The following is a 21,799-nucleotide window of genomic DNA, read 5'->3' as shown; positions in this document are numbered from 1 at the left end:
TTATACACTATATTTTGAGTGTTTGATCCATAAAGTTTACCAGCATTTGGCCAAGCCAAAGACTATTACTCTACAAGTGTCAGTGGATACAACTCTTAATACATCAAGGTAGTTGCCAGGGCGGATAAGCCTACACAAGGGAATTATCCACTTCCCCCTCAAGATCGTATAGTGGGGGCTAAAACAAATAGCAAATGGACCAGGGATTCAGGGCTTTCTTTATATGCTAGTCATTTATCATCAGAAGGAACATTAGTGCGCCACCTTTTACAAAACAGTTTGGTGGAAAGAGACTTGAATCTAAATTGGACAAATAATGTATGTGCGTGGGAGGAACAATTTCATCAGTGGTTTCCTCAAACAACGGAAGAGCTTTAAAGCTCAGAAACTCCTGGGTCAGGGGGCCCACCGGCTTTGTCACCTCTTTCATCCAGATGGACTCCCAATAGACAGTTTTTACCCTGCTCTTCGAGGGAAGGCATGGCTTGGCAGTTCGGGCTGGACTGTTCCCATGAGGCACAGGGTCAGACTGATTTGCATATGGCCATGTCTGAACTGGGGTGGCAGAGTGGGCTAAAGAACGGTGATAGATTAAACCCAGATCTCTTGACTGGGTGTGAGTGTTTGATTGGTTCAGATGCTCCGTCCATCACCACCCCCTTTTGTACCGCTTTGGTATTGAGCACAGCTTCTCAGGGTTAGACCAATATGCCTCCATCCTTAGTTTCCTCAACAGGTCTCTCAAAATGTTCTAAACCAGGGGATGTTGGTTACCAGGGACTAGTTCAAAAGGTCCATCATCACATCTCTGTAAGGCGCAATCTCCTCAATAGTCCACAGACGATGCCAAAACATAAAATGCTTGTAATCCAACTTGTGGGCCAGTTTTCTTAGGGCCAGGTCCAGATAAATTGGCGTCAAGGGGGTACTAGTTAGTAGATTAAATAGCGATCTTATAAAACGGTGTTCTATGGTGGGAATACAATCCATGTTCCAGCTACCCAATAGTGCAGCCCTAAAAAAAACACCCCCTAAGGCTTTGATAATATATATTTCTGATGCTGAGGACACTTTCCTGATCATGACCAGCACCTGGGGTAAACTTGTGAGTTGATGAATCTGCCCATAGAAGTATTCATTATAAATCTCCAGTACAGAATCTGATGCTAAATATATATCACGTCAGGATGCTGCATTATGGAGCCAATACTAAACCCCTAAAAAACACCAAATTGTGATAGAGCCACTGGCGTGGCTTCCTTGTAAGCCATGCAAGAACAATCTAGGGTTCCCTGAGATATTTCAACAGAAGTTAATTAGATCAGCCACCATTTACAAGCGTAATACGCTCCCACCATTAATTTTTACCCCTCTCTGAATAAGCACCCATCTCTGTCTATATTTGGCTTTTGTCTGGCCCTGTTCCATCCTGGCTATTCTTTCCCCCAATGAATCTGTATCTTGCCATTTGTCTCTTTCCATGAATCTTTCTCTCAGTATACTCATGCGCTCTCACAACACCTCACTCTTTGTATCTACCTGTTTCTTTGCATTTGTCTGACTGTTTGTCTGTCTTGTACTATTTCCCTGTCTGTTCATGTTTTCCTCTCTGCATTTACCTTTCTTTTCTTTCTCTGTTACTTATGTGTGGTAGACAGCATAGAGCACTGATAGCTGAGGAGGATGTGTAGCCAAATACTTTTGGGTGTAAATTACCAATGCATGCCACATCTCTGTTATCTAACTTTCCTTTATGAACCATATTTACATGCAATCTAAATGACAAGACAAAGCAGTACACCTTAGGTACAATGTCCTAGCTTGTAGCAATATCCACCATTATTAGGTGCAAGGTCGTACTGGAACCGAAAATAGGCACTGGCACCAAAATAATAATGGCCACCACTAGCTAAACCAAAAGCTGGAAAAGAGGCCCACATTTTCAAAGCAGGCAGTTTTGAACTTGTAAAGATACGCTGTGTAGGAATTTTGCAGATTATGTTATGGTCATGGAATTTATATAGCCAGAAAGGGTTTCCAAGCACCTTGCCAACTAAACAGATCTGGAAACACTGTAAAAGAAATAATTCCTACTTCAAACAGTTAGATCAGCCAGGTTTTTAACTTATTCTGGAAAATCAGAAGGGAATGACAAGACCTTAGATCAGGAGGGAGGGATCTCCAAAGCTTTAGTACCGGGAAATAAAAGGTTTGACCCCCTTATCGAGACCTCTTGATTCTGGGAACCAGAGCCAGGTCAAGATTGCTTGACACCAAAGATCTGCTGGGAGTATAAGAAGACACTGGAGATCTAGTTGGACCTGAATTAGATAGACATTTATGCACATAACGAAGTGCTTTGAATTTAACACAGCTCTCGACAGGAAGCTAATGCAGTTCTCAAAATAGATTGGCAGTTTTAAAGAACTTTGGGCATGGAGTAAAAGTGTGGCTGCTGTGTTTTGCACCATCTGCAACCATCTGATTAGGCTCTTCTGGACCCATAGAGAACGTTCCATAATCATATCTGGACATAAATAGGGCCAAATACCACATGGGAGACCACATACATTTGTGCTTGCTGCTGGCAATGTTTAAGGTAATAATCAAGGCAATCAACAGTAAAAACCTATCCATAAAACAGGCCCACAAACAGACAGTAAAAGTGGGTTACACGCTGACCTATGAGTCCAGCCCTTCTATCACTGCCAGATTGCCTTGTAGGCCAGCCCAACCATGATTAGGTGTACCTTTCACAGATCATAAATGTGGACTCCATTGTGAAAGAAACAATACATTCTAGACCACACATGCTACCTCACATCATTAGTGCATACTGTGGTGAAGCAAGAAAATAAGGCTATGGTCCTGTGCAGGTGGTCATCAAACCCATGAAAAGGGCATTGTTGGCCTTCACACGTGTAGGGGCAGCTTATGAGCTTGAATGTTTTGCCACTTATTAGAAAAAAGTGATCATCTGGTGATCAGTTCAAACTCCATAAATGTACATTCAACCTTCCATCCTCACAAAGTATGGTACAATATAATGCATAATAGTAACATCTGTTATTTACAATGTTTAGAAGTGTCAGAATAGCGGGAATAAATACAAAAAACAGAACAGCCCTCTGGACACAGTGTCTGACCTCATCCTCCTCCAACGACTAAACAAAGCCGGCATCCAAGGGCCCACACTCCCCTAGATATGTTCCTTCCTGACAGGACACACACAGTCGGTCAGTCTGGCCCGTTTCTGCTCAGAGGCCATCAACATCATCTATGGAGTCTGTCAAGGATCACCGCTCACCCCAATCCTTTTCAAACACCTACATGACCCCTCTTTCCAACATTATCCGCAACCATGGAACCAACGTCTTATCATATGCATGACTGAAGTAGCTGAAAAGATGAAATCCAACTGCCTTAAACTAAACACTGATAAGATGGAAGGTGTAATCTTCAGCAGATACACCTCGCCGTTGGACTCCACATGGCTGTCTGTGGAACTCAGAGCCACACCTCTCCCTACAACCTACACCAAGAACCTTATAGTAATTGACAGCTAGTTCACTATGACCAGCCAAGTAAATGCAGTCTCTGCCTTCTGCTGCCATACACTAAAGATTCTAAAGAAGATCTTCAAATGAGATCCCACCAACACCTGCAGATTGGTCACCCAAGCTATCACCACCAACAAACTAGACTATGGTAATTTCCTCTACACCAGAATCAACGCTCAACTAACCAGACAACTCCAGACCATACAGAAACCAGAAGCAAGACTTACCCGCATGCATATCACACAGAGCTGCACTGGCTGTCCATACACAAGCACTCTTCAAACTCCTCATGCACTCTTTCATTGCCTTACACAACATAGACCTGCATACCTCAACAACAGCATCATCTTCCACAAACCTACCAGACACCTCTTCTTAGGCATTCTCCTGGTAGCACACATCCCCCACATAAGCTGTACCGGAATTAGCAGTTGTGACTTCTTTCACCACACTCCTAACGCCTGGAATGACCTCCCCTGCACATCAGATCCTTCTCTATTGTGTATGGATTCCACAAAAAGCTGAAGATGTGGCTTTTCCATTAGGCCAAGCCCATGCTCGGTCCAGACTGCTCCTACATTAGTACAAGGATACTCTGCTAGGTAACTGCACGCTCTACACATACACTTCACATGACATACCAACATAACCGCCCCTCGTTTATATAAGCACACCCAAATATGGACACCAAGTTTGAATATTCTTGGTATTAACTGTGCATTGACAATGAGTACTACAGAAGTGACACACAAAGGTCTTGCTGCCCTTTCAGCACTACCAAAGCATTGAAAGAAACCTAACGTGGGTGCGAACATCTGTTGCTCACGGCACTCTGATAATAGGTACTGAGAAATGTAGCTACTGTGAATAATTAACACATAAAGTGATAGTAGATGTATAAAGCACTTGTTTTTAGCTTTAACTTCAGCGGTTAATAAACATATTTTACGTATATTCTGCATCACAATATCCTTTTTTTTAAAATAATTTTTTATTGAGCAGAGCATTAGGGTCAAGAAATACATAGTATACTGAAAGTTATTTTCAATAAAACCAGTTTTCTACAAAAGAAAAAAATTGAAATAATAACCTCACATCACATAATACCAAATGACAATGAACTAAAACTAGAGCAGTTAATTATATAATCATTCACGAAGCAAAATGCAAATTTACCCTAGAACACAGCAGCAATAAAGAAAATTACTAATACATCTTAAGTGCAAATGTCAATAAAGTGCAAGTGCCATCTTATCGCCTAAAACCGCCACAAGAAGAATAATTTTTTTTTAAACGGAAATTAGTGATCATAGCGATTCCTCACCCCATTGACCAAAGTACAGGATACATTCTATAAAGTGCTAACGTGCTAGTGCTGCTGAAGTGCAATAAAAAAAGTGCAAATGCATTTTAGTAAAAAAGCTGCTAATTATCAACCCCAGTGCTATAGTCTCTCTTTCAATTTTTCCAATTCATTAAAAAACTTCCACTTTTATCACATTTTTTAGTATCTCCTACCTTCCTAGCGTAGGCTTCCTCAAATATGCGGGTTCTTTTCATTTTATTAAACCTTTTCAGATGAGAAGGTGCTTCCCTAGATTTCCAATTCTGCAAGATTAGGGAGCGAGCCACCATACACAAAATACATACAAAGGCTTTTTCGGGTTCAGATAGTATCTTATCCTCTCTACTGATACCAAACAAGGCAGCTTCGGCCTCGGGCGAAATACTCATATTGATTGCTCGCCCAAAATCCGAGAAGATTGCTTCCCAAAAAAGCCTAAGTCCTGGACATGCAAAAAAAGTATGGTGCCACCCGCCCTCCCAATCTATTTGGCAGCGAAAGCACCTATTTTCTGCACCTGGAAATCTCTTTTTTAAAGCGGCTGGAGTTAAATAAGAAAGCTATCGAGAAAGGAAGGCCATCCTTTTAAAATTTGCAGCACGCAGGGATTTGCTTCCTAGGTGACACACAGACTCCCACTCCTTCCTATCCAGCCTACATCCGGTCTCCCGACTTATTTTATCCAGATGAGTCTCTATCAAGGAAGCCGGTCCCTGCTTGTGTAGCAGCCTATACCAATTTCCCGCCCCTTTAACATTGGCCCCATATAGGCCTACCACTAATTGATTAGGGGTGTCCAGAATACCACTAGTATTTGTTAGCAGATGAACAATGCGTAAATATTCAAAAAAGGTCGGCTTCCGATGGCCTTCGGCCTTTGCCTTTACTTCCTGCCAGTAAAAGAGCCTATTTTGAACTATAAAATGCCTCAGTTCGAAGAGTCCACAGCCTTCCCAAATACTTATATGCCTTGATTGCAGCTGGTGGCCGAGACTCGTGCATTCTCTTAATTTTAAATACTGAACACCAGATGAGCCCATCTTTCTAAAACAGGACTGAAGTCTAGAAACATAATCTTTTAAAATCTTATAACGTGTCTTTTTAGGAAATTTGGAAATTTTTAAAAACAATGGGGTTGGCGATCCGATTTCTTGTGTCATTTTGTCTATAAAAAAACTGTCACAAGTAGAATTGTATCCTATCAAGTCAGACACTAAATCTAAAAAGGCGTCCTCATAATAAGTTCTCAAATGCGGCAGCGCTAAACCCCCTTGTGCTATGGGTAGTCGGACCCCGTTCAGTTTGACCCTCAGGACTTTCTTACCCCAAATAAATTCCCTGAGTAGAGTATCAATTTTGTAAAAATATGACTGATTTATTTTAATCGGAACGTTAGAAAATAGAAAAATAAGCAGCGGACGTATGGACATTTTAATCAATGAAACTCTACCCACTGTTGATAGGGGGAGTAATGTCCATTGTTCCAAAAATGTCTTAATCTTGCTTTTGATTCTTAGATAGTTTAGCTCAAATAACTGATGATACTGGTTAGATACATAAATCCCGAGATATCTTATAGGTAACCCTCGGCAAAGGACTTCGCTCCCCCCACGGAGTGGGCGTAGTGTTGCCTACTTCGCCCTTTGCAAAGTAGGCGGAGTAGGCAACACTACGCCCACTCCGTGGCGGTGCGAAGTTGCCCGCCACCCGCCTCCCTCCCACCCTCCCCTACATACCTAATTTTTGTAAATAATAAAAGAAAAGTAAATAAAAGGCACTTACCTTGTCCGCTGCGTCCCGGGGCTCCCTCTTCTCATTCGCGCCGCCGTCTTCGATCCCAATGCGCATGCGCGGGCGGCCGCGCAAGGTAAGTGCCTTTTATTTACTTTTCTTTTATTATTTACAAAAATTAGGTATGTAGGGGAGGGGGGCAGGCGGCGCATAGTGGGGCTACGCGAAGTGAGTGGGTGGGCGTAGTTTCACGCCCACTTTGCGTAGCTTCGCGTAGCCCCACTACGCATACTACGCCCACCTTTACTTATAGGGTCCGTTTTTGTTGCTTGTATCTTTAAGCAAGATGGAAAAGAATTCAAATCAGCATTAAGAGCCAGAACCTCGGTTTTATTGGCATTTGCTCAAACTCCAAAAATTCACTCAGAACTGTTTCGAGGTTCTCTCTATCAGGGATCAGGTATAAAATATTATAATCTGCAAAGAGTTTTAATTTAGCCAGGTATTGGGGGTTGGATAGCAGCATTAATTTGTATCTTTAAAACCAAAGGTTCTATAAAAAAGGTAAAGAGTAATAGCCAAAGCGGGCAGCCTTGCCTGGTTCCGCGGTTTATTTTTATGGTTCCTGCACAGTTTGAGTTAATTATAACCTGGGAAGTTGCCCCCTGTTAGATGTTCCGTAACATTTTAACTACCGGTACAGGAAACCCGAACCGACCCAAGGTAAAAAACAAGGTTTTCCAATTCACCAAATCAAAGGCTTTCTCCGCGTCAACCATTACAATACTAGCCGGGATGGAATTTGTATTAAAATAATCCAGAGCGTGTATTAAAATTGGGTGTTAGCCACCATTGATCTGCCAGCTATTAAGCCGGTTTGATCTCTAAGAATTATTTCTTGGCCAGCTAGTAAAAAACGTTCTGCCCATACCTTTATCAAAATGTTATATTCAGAATTCAACAGACTAATGGGCCTATATGAATTCACGTCTTCCGGGTTTTTATCTTTTTTAACAAAAGAAACAATTATTGCTTCCTTAAAAACATCTGGGACTTCACCACCATCCTTAAAGAAGTTAAATACGTTTTTCAGCGGGGTAGCAAGTTATTTTAAAAATACTTTATGAAACTTGATAGGAAAGCCGTCCTGCCCACAGGCTTTTGCCCAGGCTGTTGATTTGATAGCTACTAGAATTTCAGTAGCTTCTACTTCCCTTCCAAATTCATCAATCCTGTTGTCAGATAGTTTGGAGACTTCCATATTAATAAAATATTCCTGGACTTGCTCCTCCTCCACCAAATACTCAGTAGAGTACAATTGGGGAAAGTGGTCCACAACAGTCTGTGAAATATCGCTGTTGTCGATTATTTCTTGACCAGTCTCAGGGTCTAAAATTCTGCTTATTGTTGCTAATTCTTATTTTTTTCCTAGTGCATCACAATATCCTTGTAAAGATTTTAAAAAATCAGGAACATCTACACTCATATGTGGGGTTCTGGAGCACTTTTTGAATAGAAGAACACCCTCTAGTTAGGTAATTAAATTATATCTATCTAAGGTGGGGTCACTAGGATGTCAATAGTGGCTACAACACAAAATCTAAAAAGAAAGAAAAATCCCAAATTAAGGGTACAACCGTAAACTTATCTCCCACACCAGCCAAGATCACTAAACCTTAACTCCCACCACCACCATACACGCATTCTTAGTACTTAAACAGGCAATATTATTCTTTAGCTCCCCCACTTGAACTCACTTAAACCTTAATTTGCATGACTACCATCAACCATGTTTTCATATATACCATACTTCCTAAATGTAGCTACTATTTAGACCCCGTACACTTTAACTCCAAAGTATAATTTTTTTAAGCTAATATAATTGGCTTTTATAGATGCATGGATCATATAATCATTAAGTGGAGCATAATATAGATTTTTTTCATTTAATTTTTCTTTTACTGGTCCCTATATAACTTATGATGTGTGCCTATCTGAAAGGTGTTGACATTCCCATTGAATGTTAGACCATGTATGCTTTTTGGACACAATGTTACATGGACATGTTTGTATGTAGGTTGGTGCTGGAGTATTTTTGTTGACATCCTTGTGTGGACTAAGGTATGATTAGACACTGTGGGGACTTCATTGCAGAGTGGGGACCTGAACCCAAGTACCTACAAGATGATGCTTTCTAAATAATAGAAAATCAGAAACATCTATGACAATTTTTACAACTTTCTTTTAATTGACCTATGGGGACTTCTGTTTCCCCAAATGTCTTTAGTTTTATGCTCAGCTCTGTCCCAGTAGACAGGTGCTGGTACCGCACTCTTAAGTACACCAAAAAATGTACACACACTTAATAGCCAATGGTTCTTTTCTTATTGAAGAGTATCAATGAAATCATCATATTAATGTTTCACTTGCCGTGTTTAAGAATGTTCATTTAGACGTATTATAAAAGGATTCATGTATGCAGTTTTGTTCAGTTTCTTAATTTTGCCAATATTTGATAGATGCCTTTTAAATTACTTCACCTTTTCAGCATTTGCAACAACTACAGCATACTAGGTCATTAGGAGAAACAATACCTCCCAATTATTTTTGCAGGTAAGCTGTCGATTTCACGGCCTACCATTTCTTTTATTTCATTTAGGTGTTAGGGTATTGCATTAGGTGCTTTTATTTTGAGAAAACGGTTTGCTTACATGCTATCAAGCAATGTGGGTGCTTCCTATGATACTACTTTATGATAGCTGAACATGTAGGCAGCAATTTTGCGAATACACACCACACATTTTATTTTATGTATGGAGTTGGCCTAACAGCTAGGGTGTCCGACCTCGAATCTGGGGAACTGGGTTTGAGTCTTGGCAATGACGCTGAACATCCTCTGATCTTGAGCTCTGACCTCTGAGCAATAACGCTGAACATCCCTTGACCCCACCAGGTATATCGCTCCCCCTCCACACAGCACCCCCTGTGTGTCCCTGCCTCAGCTGCCACTGCTGAGGAAGTTCGAGACCCTCTCCACCCGCAGGCTACCACCTGTGCCTCATCCCTGGTGGCCAGTGGTAGGCCGTAGGTAGGTTTGTTCATCCTTGCTTTTATTGTATTGCCTGTATTTTCATTGTTGTGTCTGTGACTGCTGTTGTCTGTCTTCCCCCGCTGCCTGTACGTGGTCCATGCCCCTTTTTCTTCCCTCTGTTCCCCTCGCTGTCCCTGTGCTCTCTCTGCCCAGTCTTTCCTTCTGTACCCCTCGCTGCCCCTGTGTCTCTGCCCGGTTTTCCCTTCATTTCCACTTGCTGCCCACGTGCCTCTCTGCCCGTTCTGCCTTCTGTTCTTAGCTGCCCCTGTATTTCTGTATTCTGTATTTTGCCTCTGTGCCATGCGTTTTTCGGTATTTCTGTGCCCTTTTTGCCTTCTGTGCCACTCGTTTTTCTCTCATTTTTGTGCCCCGGATCATGATCTACTGACCAGATCCCAGACCGTCCTCTGCCTGCCGGACTTAGACGGTACTCAGACATCCTTTCCACTGTGTCCCCACCGGGAGAAGACAGTGGATCCCTTAACCCTGCCATTTTCAAATACTTAATCGCCGACCCGGCCGGAATGGGGCTCCGTTCTCGTGCTTTCAAACGACTCCCCGAGCGTACCAAATCATTGGATCAAGCCACCGGACCCACGTCGGCAGACTGTTCCATCTTCTGCTCTCCTCTTGGCCGGAACGGGGCTCTGTTTTTACACGCCTGTACCCGATTCTAACGACGCTCCGAGCGTACTCAATAACCGAATCAATCCACCGGAACGACTTCGGCACATTGTTCCGACTACTGCTCTCCTTCAGGCCATAACGGGGCTCAGTTTTTGCTCCTGCACCATCTTCACTCTCGTTAATCGGCAACCCGGTCCTGATGAAGATCCTAAATCAATAGGATCGAAACGCCATTGACTAGGCCTGGGCGGTAAATTCCATTCGAGGAATTTGCGGAATTTGGGCAATTTCGCATTCCGCGGAAAACGCGAAATTGCCCAAAATTCGGCGTTCGCCACATCGCACATTTTTTGCTGGTTCGCGTTCTTAAAAAGCACGTTTGTGAGATATTTCCCCCGAGCACGCAAACCTCGACTGCGAACAGTAAAAAAGCATTGCAAACAAGCTATTCCCTGTATTCGCGGTACTTCTGCGTGTTCGCAGAGATTTTTTACCGTTTCGCGGAGATTTGCGTAACGAGATTATGCAAATTCCACCTACCCCTACCGTCAACCCGCATTACAGCGCAACTCATGGCGCATTACCTTCTTCGGTTCCCAAACTAATAACAATCATTCATTAACCAAGGAAGAACCAACAATTTTGTATATATTGTCTTTCATTTTTGTCATTTTGCGTCCTTCGCTGTTTTCACCCATGTGTCACTCGCGCTGTCACCGTTTGTCTCACTACCACGTAGTGCACAAAGCTCCCTTGCGTTGCAGCCGCATTATATGCCTTAAGTGCTGTTCTTCTAATTGTTTATTTGACTGTTTTGCAAAAATTGTCCTTTAATATATGATGCTATATGCACTTTCAAAAAAACTAAAATTCTGAGTCTCTCTTTCTCTAATGTTCAGATCCTTTATAATGTATTGAACATGCAAATATATCTGTTGTTCAAGTGAATCCAATTGAGATATTGTTTTTTTATACATATGCCCATGTAATGGAGCATTTTTTGACAGGTTTCCTTTGCTGCTTCCGCGGCTTGCTTTTCAAGAACTTCTTTTTTTTTCCGAAGCCTACTGGACAGCAGAACTGTCTGTCTAGTTTGCTAAAAACGTCTTGGGGCCACTCAATAAGCGGACCCAAGAATGCATTCCACGAATTGCTTGCATTGGCTCTGTGGTTTGTAACTGGCATTTTCTGTCTTTCTATTTTCTGGCTTTATTTGCTTTAGACTGTCCAGCTTGAGTTTGTCCCCCCCCCCGTTGCCCAACCCTTGTTTACTGTATTCTTCCACAAACTCACTTTCTTAAACAGGCCTTTAAATCCTATTCTTAGCATTCAAAGACACAGGCCATATGTTAAACAGTCTTCTGAGGGAGCTTGGTGTTTATTTTTATTTCTTCAACTTCAAAGTGAGTGAAAATCCTGCTGAGTACCTGTTGGACTTGGCCCTTTTGGGCTAAAGTTCCCTAAACTTCTAGCTTTCCCCCTAGACCTTTTTTTAGGTCTTGCGCCTAGCGTTGCAGTGTGCAGCTTTGTCCGCGCTGCGAGAGACTTCATGTAGGGGCTTCTGAAAGCTGACCACACGCTCGTGCTTGTGGTTCGTGCGTGTGGTTTTGTTATCGTTGCAAGCTATTGGGCGTTGCATGCGTCTTTCTCACAAAGACAGCACGCAATTGGGAAAATGCAGGCGCATGTCCCGCATTTGCCTTGCCCATGGCCTATTGGTGTCTGGTACCCACACAGCCAACATCTGTTTTGCATTATCGTTTCCGATAATGCAAAACAGATGTCTCGCTGTGGCGCGCATGCACGCACTACTTGCATGCTTGTTGTAAGAAGGCTCCGCCATGTGAACAACCTCCGGGTGCAGAAAGAGACCAATAATTTATCTCCGGCTGGATCCCGGGAGTGTACTAAGGCTTTGTGCAAAGCCGGAATCCGCTGGCATCGCGGTGTGCCGCGTTCACCTGTGCAGCCTTCAGCCGAACTCATCAGGGCTCTGACATCGCTTCCTTCGGGAACTGGGGAAGGACATGGTGAGACATGCCCTGTCAGAAACACGTGGAACATTCCTCAAACGGGCACTACCCCCTACGGGGAGCGGGGCATCTTGTGGAGAGACCTTCTAATTACAGAGGTCTCAGCCTGACTGACCGGCCCCAAGAGCACAGTTGTAATTACAAGGTGAGACTCCCCACACACAGCTCTGTGAATCCCGATTGTCCCTCTAGGGAACCCGTACAATATAGGAGGAAAAAGGCTGTTCGCCCAAAGGAAACTACACGACGAGGCATTCCTCTCTTACAAGGAGAGCTCTCCTTAACCAGACTACTCAATACACGAGGAGAACTTTCTCTCTCTCATTCACACAGAAACACTACACAACACCCACCACGCTCGGGTCAAACATTTCTTAAACATGACTGTTCCTAAAGTGAACTGTAAAAACCACAGTTGATCAACTGTGGTTTTTGCATTTGTCACCCCGAGTGGGATGGGTATGCTCAGACGTCAGTCCCATGCTCTCCACACCACTGGATTCAAGCAAGCCGGGCTGAAGACGGATGGAATACCAGAAACCGGTCCTCGGAAGCTTGTTTCCGGTCCAGGGAAGGCATGGCTTGGCAGTTCGGGCTGGACTGTTCCCATGAGGCACAGGGTCAGACTGATTTGCATATGGCCATGTCTGAACTGGGGTGGTGTGGAGTGCAAAAAAAAGATGGATTTAGGCCCAGATCTCTGTACTGGGGTGAATGTATGACATTGTTCTCCATTCTGTCCATCAACTGTGGTTTTTGCATTTGTCACCCCGAGTGGGATGGGTATGCTCAGACGTGAGTCCCATGCTCTCCACACCACTGGATTCAAGCAAGTCGGGCTGAAGACGGCTGGAATGCCAGAAACCGGTCCTCGGAAGCTTGTTTCCGGTCCAGGGAAGGCATGGCTTGGCAGTTCGGGCTGGACTGTTCCCATGAGGCACAGGATCAGACTGATTTGCATATGGCCATGTCTGAACTGGGGTGGTGTGGAGTGCAAAAAAATGATGGATTTAGGCCCAGATCTCTGTACTGGGGTGACTGTATGACATTGTTCTGCATTCTGTCCATCAACTGTGGTTTTTGCCTAAAGTGAACTGTGACAATACATGGAGAGACTTCTTTATCGTTCACTCACACAGAAACACACCGCACACATATACACACCGGGCACAAGTCCTAAACAAGCATTTTTTATTGTAACAGCCAGTGATGGACTAGAGTAAACAGCAGGGAGAATCTGATTTTCGTAGCTATGCTGGAAAAAGAAATGTGGTCTGTGTCATCACCAGCAAACTGTCCTGCCTGTGTCCCCATGCAGTGTGTCCAAAGACTGGGCGCAGGTAGCAGTGCCCACACCTTCAGGGTACTTCCCCGTAGGCAGGGGCAGTTCAGAGGGCTCCTAATTTCCTTTTCGCCACAATCTGCTGCATAATGTTTCACATGATGGACTATTACGTGCAAGTAGTATTCTGACTGCAGTCAAAAAGGTGCCTGGCCCAAACATTTAACTTGACACGATCAGGAAAAACAAAACTCTGCAGTGTAAATCCAAGCATTGCTTTAGACATAATCAGAGATAGTAAAGAGTTTTTGCTTTCAAAACTATGGGTCTCTGTAAAATAAGTATATTTACACATACTGTGTAGAAATACAGCATAAGTCTTCATTGTGTAAACGCATCCGTAATTAAGTAACAGCACGTAATACAAACTGTTTATTTAGCGTTTTATGAGTTCATTGCTACCAAGCGGACCCCATTGTGTCAACCTCAGAATAGGTCGCACATTTGCTAAAGTTAGAGCTGTTGGCCATGAAAATGACACTGTTTTTTTACTTTTGCTTAGTTATACCAATGGCAATAGAGCTATACAATAAAGTAAAGTAAAGTAAAAAAAATATATTTACTCCATTGCACATAAAAAACAAAAGTAAAAAACGTCATTTTTAAAGCCAACAGCTCTAACTTTAACAAATGCGAGGCCTATTGTATTGCAAATACTTTTTTTTCCCTTGATTTTGTTCCCATTTTGCCTTCTGTTCCACTTGTTTTTGTGCCCTTCTGCCCTCTGTTATACTAATTTTTTTTGTGCCCCTCTGCCCTCTGTACCACTCGTTTTTCCCTCGTTTCCCCCTTTTGCCTTCTGTTCCAATAGTTTTTTGTGCCCTTTTGCCTTCTGTGCCACTCGTTCTTCCCTCAATTTTGTGCCCCTTTTGCCTTCTGTTACCTTCGTTGTTCCTCACCGCCCTCGCCGCTGCGTCCCCTGCGACCCTGCCCCCCTGACTGCCCACTGCCCATTCGCTGCCCCCGCCTCCCGCCTCCCAGCTGCTCCTCCATCCCACCTCCCATATAGGCCGGCACCTAAGGCAAGCCCGTCTGAGACCGTCCGTGCCAGGACCGCGCCCAGCACCAGAACCTTTGGCCCCCACCGCGACAACTGCCACCACTACGACGCCAGCACTGTGCACGCTCTCAACTCCGGACGGAGCCACACCTGCTTCAAGGCCGCCCCGAAACGCACACACGGTCCCTTCACCTGCCGGAACTGCAGCTACATCAGCCTCAGAGCCGACGAACCACCCGCCAAGAAAGACCCCAACCACCTCCGATGCATACTACGGAACACCCGCTCCGCACGCAAGCATGCCGTCGAGCTCTGGGACTTGCTAGACACAACATCCCCGGACGTTGCCTTCCTGACCGAGACCTGGTTTAACGACTCCTCCGCACCCGAGATCACCCGCAGAGACTGCACCAACGGAGTCAGGGGAGGAACTGCCAGCATCCACAAGAACAGCATCAGGGTCTCGACTAGCACCGACAACGCGCTCAGCACCGCCGAACACATGCATTTCCAGATCCACACAGACCCTAACTCCACCCTCAGAGGCACCCTCGTCTACTGACCCCCCGGGCCCTGCGCCCAGTTCAGCGACTCCATCGCCGACTTGATCAGCACGCACGCCCTGACCTCCACCGACAACATCCTCCTCGAAGACCTGAACTTTCACCTTGAGAACAAAAACAACTCCACAACCATGATCGATAACCTCGCCAACCTCGGACTGAAGCAACTCTACACAACGCCCACCCACTCCGCCGGCCACATGCTGGACCCCGTCTTCTCCTCAAGCCCACACGTCTCCGTCAGCCACACCACCGAGCTCCTCTGGACTGACCACCGCTGCATCCACTTCCCCTTCCAGAAACTCACCACACACCACCGCACCCAACAGATCCCCCGCCGCTGCAGGAGCAAAGTCACTGAATAACAACTACACGCAAACCTCGCTCTCAGCCCACCCACCAAACCCTCCAACACCGACGACGCTGCCCACAGCCTCAGACGCTGGATTGAGGAGTGCACCAACACCCTCGCCCCGCTGAAGAAACTCCCCCACAAAGACACCACCAGCGAGAGGGCCAGCTGGTTCACCCCAGAACTCCTAGCCTCCAAGCAAGCCTGCCGGAAACTAGAGAAGAAATGGCACAGTTAACAAACTCCATACAGCCACGCAGCACACAAGGACGCCATCCGCAATCACCACCACCTCATCAGGGTGGCCAAGAGGACCTCCTTCAAAGACCGCCTCGACAACAACGCACACAATAGCAAGGAGTGCTTCAACATCGAGAAGGAACTCTCCAACCCCAGCTCCAACACCAACGACATTCTACATCGCAAGCCCTGTGCGACTCCCTTCCCACCTTCTTCCACCCCAAGATAGCAGACATCCACTAGAGTTTCAACACCCAGACAGCCCCAACAGACAGCAACACAACAGACCCTCTGCACAGAATCGACCACGATCCCCTGCTAGCCTGGGCCAGCATGAGCATCAATGACACTATCAAGACCATGCGCATAATCCACTCCGGCTCTCCGTCAGACCCATTCCCGCACCACGTCTTCAACAGAGCAAGCAGCTCCATCGCAACCCATCTGCGCAACGTCATCAATCTCTCCCTCGAGACCGCGACCTTCCCAGAGATCAGGAAACATATCAAGATCAACGCCCTACTCAAAAAACTTAAGGCAGACCCAAGAGACCTCAAGAACATCCGGCCCATCTCTCTGCTCCCCTCCCCGGCCAAGTTCATTGAGAAAACCATCAACAGACAGCTAACCCGATACCTCGAAGAAAACAGAATCCTGGACCATTCCCAGTCAGGGTTCCGCAGCAACCACAGCACCGAGACTGCCCTCATCGCTGCCACTGACGACATCAAGACCCTGCTGGACAACGGTGAGACTGCAGCACTCATCCTCCTAGACCTCTCTGCCGCCTTCGACACCACCTGCCACCGCACACTACGCGCACGCCTCCACGCCGCAGGGATCCAAGACAAGGCTCTGGATTGGACCACCTCCTTCCCCTCCGGCAGAACCCAGAGTGTCTGCCTCCCCCCATTCCGTTCCAAAGCCTCCGAGATCATCTGCTGCATACCCCAGGGATCCACCCTAGCCCGACGCTGTTCAACATTTACATAGCCCCGCTCGCACAGGTAGCCCGACAGCACGACCTCAACATAATCTCCTACGCTGATGACACTCAGCTGACCCTCTCCCTCACCAAGGACCCCATCACCGCCAAAGCCAACCTCCACGAAGGAATGAAGGCCTTCGCCGACTGGATGAAGACCAACTGTCTGAAGCTGAACTCTGACAAGACGGAGGTCCTCATCCTCGGCTCCAACCCTTCAGCCTGGGACAACACCTGGTGGCCGGTGGCCGATGGCCCTGGGGGCAGCCCCGACACCCACCGACCACGCACGCAACATGGGAATCATCCTCGAATCAACGCTCTCAATGACCAAGCAAGTCAATGCCGTCTCCTCCTCCTGCTTCAACACCCTCAGCATGCTCTGCAAGATCTACAGATGGATCCCGACAGATACAAGAAAGACAGTCACCCAGGCCCTCATCAGCAGCAGACTCGACTACGGAAATGCCCTCTATGCGGGAGCCCCAACCAAGCTCATCAAACGACTACAACGCATCCAAAATGCCTCGGCAAGACTGATCCTCGACGTACCACGCCACAGCCACATCACCCCCACCTGAGAAACCTGCACTGGCTTCCCGTCAACAAGAGGATATCCTTCAAGCTCCTCACCCACGCACACAAGGCACTCCATAAGACTGTCCCAGTCTACCTCAATAGACGGCTCTCCTTCTATATCCCCAACTGCCAGCTACGCTCCGCCGACCTCTCACTCACCACCGTCCTGCGCATCCGAAGAACAACCACCGGTGGGAGATCCTTCTCCCACCTCGCCGCCAAGTCATGGAACACCCTCAAGACCTGGCTGCCCCCAAAGACCCCCCCCCCCCCCCCCCCCCAGCGCCTTGAGACCCTCGGGTATGTAGTGCGCTTTACAAATGATTGATTGATTGATCTTGGGCAAAATACTTAATCTCCCTGTGCCTAACAAATTTTTTTTTTTTAATGAATGTGTCCTCAGTAATGCTACTGGTGCTATGTGAAGCGCTCTGATACCCGATTCAGGTCAAGTTTGCGCTCTATAAAACTCTGTTAAATGAATAAATGTATGAATTAGTTAGAAGATGCAACAAAAAAAACGCACATAATGATGGCAGATAAAAGTTAAAGCCAAATTTATTCCTATTTTGGCATATGGTTTTGAAGCTTTTCCCTCTTAACTAAGGGGCATATTATCAAGGGGGTTTATCTCCGCTTTTTTGGCTTTAAAAGCCAAGAAAGCGGAGATAAAATTATCTCCCTATTACCTAGCTGTCGCTAACACCAGTTAGCGACAGCTAGTAGGAGATAGCGACCATCTTGGGCCCCGCTTTGCATGTCAGTGAAATTTACCACTAATGACATGCAAAGTGGGCGTGCCAAGATGTTAGCGACTGGAAACAGTCGCTAACATCGCTATCTCCTATTACTAACTTTTGGAGATATTCGCGCTAAGCGCGAATATCTCCTAAAGCTAACACCTGCCCCTGAGCAGTTCTTAGCCATGTTATCCAATGGTAGATGGATAACATGGCTAAGAGCATTAGCTCGGTAATGCATGAATATCGCTGACTTTTCAGCGATATTCATGCATTTTGGCCGATTTTTATCGCTTAGGAGATAAACCTTGATAATAGCAAGGTTCCTAAGCGATAAAAATCGCCGCAGCTCAGCGGTAAAAATATTGCCGCTAAGCCAACATAGCGATAATTATCGCTAGTTGTTGGTAATATGCCCCTAAGTTCTTTGGTAAATAAATCAGTCAAGAGTTCAGAAATGTATTCAAACTTCTGATTCACTCGGCAGCAGCTCAAATTAGATTGGAATTCACACTATGCGATCAAATCTTGACTCAAAAAGCTTGTACCCTCAAATATTTGCATGCTACTCGTGCTGTGAATGAAGGGACTTTGAAAAATTTAACTTGGAAGGAAGTAATGTCAACAAATCACATAACCATCCAAAACTCATGGACTGTTGCTGTGCATGAAGTTCTGGCCCTTAAAGAAGCTGAAACTCTGTGGAATAAAAATCGCCCTCATCAGATCTTTAAGAAAAGCCTTAGACCGTCTAACTCAAATTGCATCATTTGAACAAGACCGCAGGAATCTTAAGACCCGAAGCATGCTTATCTCATACTAAAAAGCTATAAAGATAGAACAGTTCAGAAATACCTTACAGATACTTTTGCTGTGCACTACAAAATTCAGTTTTGCCTTATGAGAATGGAAAACTTTACATTATTCGATCGAATGTCGGCTATCTGGAAAAACTCTGCATCTGCCCAGTCCTAATCGCTGATCGCAGGAAACTTCTTTGTCAAAAAAGGATTAAACAAGGCTCACAAACAATTCAGGCAGCAGTAGATTTTTTGCTCAACGGAGCACATCCTTAAGATATTTGCGGCTTAGTCAAATTCTTAAATGAAACAGACAAGCTGCTAAGAACTACTGCTCTACAGAATACTGGCTGAATATAATCTGCACTCCTGAGTGCTTATAGTTTTAGGACCAGGTGCACTATATAATATTGATATTCAAAAACCTATGTGTATACAGAACATTGTAGCCCATCTAGAATTTGTGGGGAAAATGTGCTCTCTGCTAATGAGCACATTTTTATTGATGCACAGTCACTTTTATCTTTGTTATAATGAGTGCAATATCAATTGTTAGTGTTTTTTATCAGTAATGTCTCACTAGCAATCTATTCACAAGACATTGCTTTTTTTGTTACTATTGTACAATATAATTCGTCAGTGCTTTTATTATTAGTAACCACTTTTTTATTTGTGGATTGATAACCATATTTAAAAAATCTTATTAAATTATATTTTTAATGCTTTGGTTTGGAATTACTCTTAATTGTTCTATTGATTTGCAATGGCAAATAAACTTGAAACTTGCAAAGGTTTACTTCGGTTTATTGCGATACTGAAATACATAAAATATAAAATGATATACATACCATGCAAAATGCACTTAGTGACTAAGCAGTAAAGGCCCTGATTTAGTAAAATGTCCACATTGTTGCGGTAACATCTGTGGTGCTCTATTGCACAAAGGGTTACAAATGTGTGCAATGCTCTATTTACAAACAGTGGTACGGCAATGCTAAGACTTGTACTTGAGGTACAACCTCAGCTACATTTTACTTTACACAGACAATCTGCTCTGGGAAAATCGTGTAATGTGCACATTTTTGCAGAAAATACCCAGATAATCCATAGGAAAATCCGTGCAATGTTTCATTTGCCCATTGTTTGTGTGCCTTCTTCCATTTGATGCTAAGATATTCCTTAAAGCCAGGTCATATTACATTAGCAGATCTGGGCTTTGGTGAAATTCTGGTGGGTGTTTGCTCTTCCTACCCTTGTACTCTCCCTTTGCATACATTAACAGGGGGTTGGAGCTATAGAATGCAGAGGAGCTTTTTTCTGTGCTCATGTCAACTTTTTGGAGCAAAAAAAGGTTTGTGCAGAACAGTTTTTCTGTTTTGGCGTTTGCCCCACCTTGTGCAAAATAATGGTATTTTGTTGTTGCAGCATTCTCTTCAGGGTTGGGCTGATCAAGTGATCTCACCTCTGAACATATATATTGTCATGTATTCCTATAGGTTCTGAATCGATCCCCCTATTCCTGACCCTATTCTAGTTAAACAAACCAACAAGTTAACTAGCAGTCAGCCCATGAGGCAGAAAACCCCCATGATGCAGATACCGTTATCTGACGCAGTCACACTACGGCACAGGAACGTGTTATCTGATTAGGTCATAACACTTGCGATCTAATTAGACAAGCGATATTCCTCCAGCCCCTGATAAGGCATACGGAGTTCTCATAACAAATCAAACCTATGACAACCTGGGCAAAACCCTGCGGCCATTGTTTTGATTTCACCGAGAACTTTAGTAAAAGAATGTGCTAACGAGCAAGTCGTATGACATCTTTATTGACGTATCTATGTCCATCCTTACGTCAATCTCGGCACCTTAAAGGTATAAATATTACCGATCTTGCCATATGCAAACACACGCGTGGTGACGAGACGGAGCAGCCATACTTGCCGAAGCGAAGAGCGGAGCAGACCCCGCTGGCAGCAGCCCCGCCTTTCTGACGCGCTGAGAGACGCGCTGCTTTCTCCTGCCGAGAATCCAGCACCGGCGTTTCTGGGCAGCCCTCGCAGGCAGCCTGGAATATCGAGACCAGAGAGAGAGATACCATTCCTCATTCATCCTAACTTCCAGGTACAGAACTGAATAACCCCTCACAGAGAATTCTTTAGTTATTCACTTGGCAAAAACAAACTTAACTTAAACTGTAACTATCTATTCCCGCCCACGTATTAGGCTTAGGTCAGGTACACGGGGTAGGCGTATCTAGAAACACCAGTTGAGTACGTTTAGTCAAATGTATATGTGTATGTAATATATTTTATTCATTTTAAAACATCTTATGGCTTAGAAACCATATCAATGTTTTTACAGTATTATTTTATACTATTGCTTTTAATGTATGCACTTTACTTAACTATAAGTATTGCAATAATATCGATCCATTTCTCTTGTACGAGAAAAGAGACTGATCAATAAATAACACCTTTTTATTGAACACGCCCGTCTCTTCCTTTTCTCTACATTCTGATGAGACTAAGAATGCACGTACTGACTGAGTAAAATAGTTTGCCTTTTGTTCACACGACTCTCGAGATTGACTCTTGATTAGGGGAGAGCAAAGTTGTCATGTTCTATGGTTGTCAGAAACTAAATCCCTTCTTGTCTAATCAGGGAAGTTAATTCCTCCTTGAACATTCGAGAAAGTTTCTAGTGAACTCTGAGCTACGCTGGCAAACCCAAAACTTTAAGTCTAGTATCGACAGTAGTAGACCTAGTTAACGTCTGGCCTAGGCCTTTACTGCTGTAGGTATTATT

The 21,799-nt window shown here is 44.6% G+C and overlaps 1 protein-coding gene across 11 annotated transcripts in view; it reads right to left on the bottom strand.

Annotated features, from left to right (window-relative positions):
• Positions 1-21,799, bottom strand: part of LOC144773009 (uncharacterized) — a 631,039-nt gene that overhangs the window by 561,129 nt on the left and 48,111 nt on the right. The window lies entirely within an intron of this gene.

This window comes from Lissotriton helveticus, chromosome 8 (assembly GCF_964261635.1).
Source record: "Lissotriton helveticus chromosome 8, aLisHel1.1, whole genome shotgun sequence".
In the NCBI taxonomy this organism is placed as follows: Eukaryota; Metazoa; Chordata; class Amphibia; order Caudata; family Salamandridae; genus Lissotriton; species Lissotriton helveticus.
Note: the sequence above shows the minus strand (reverse complement) of the source record. Positions and strands in the feature narration are given on the sequence as shown.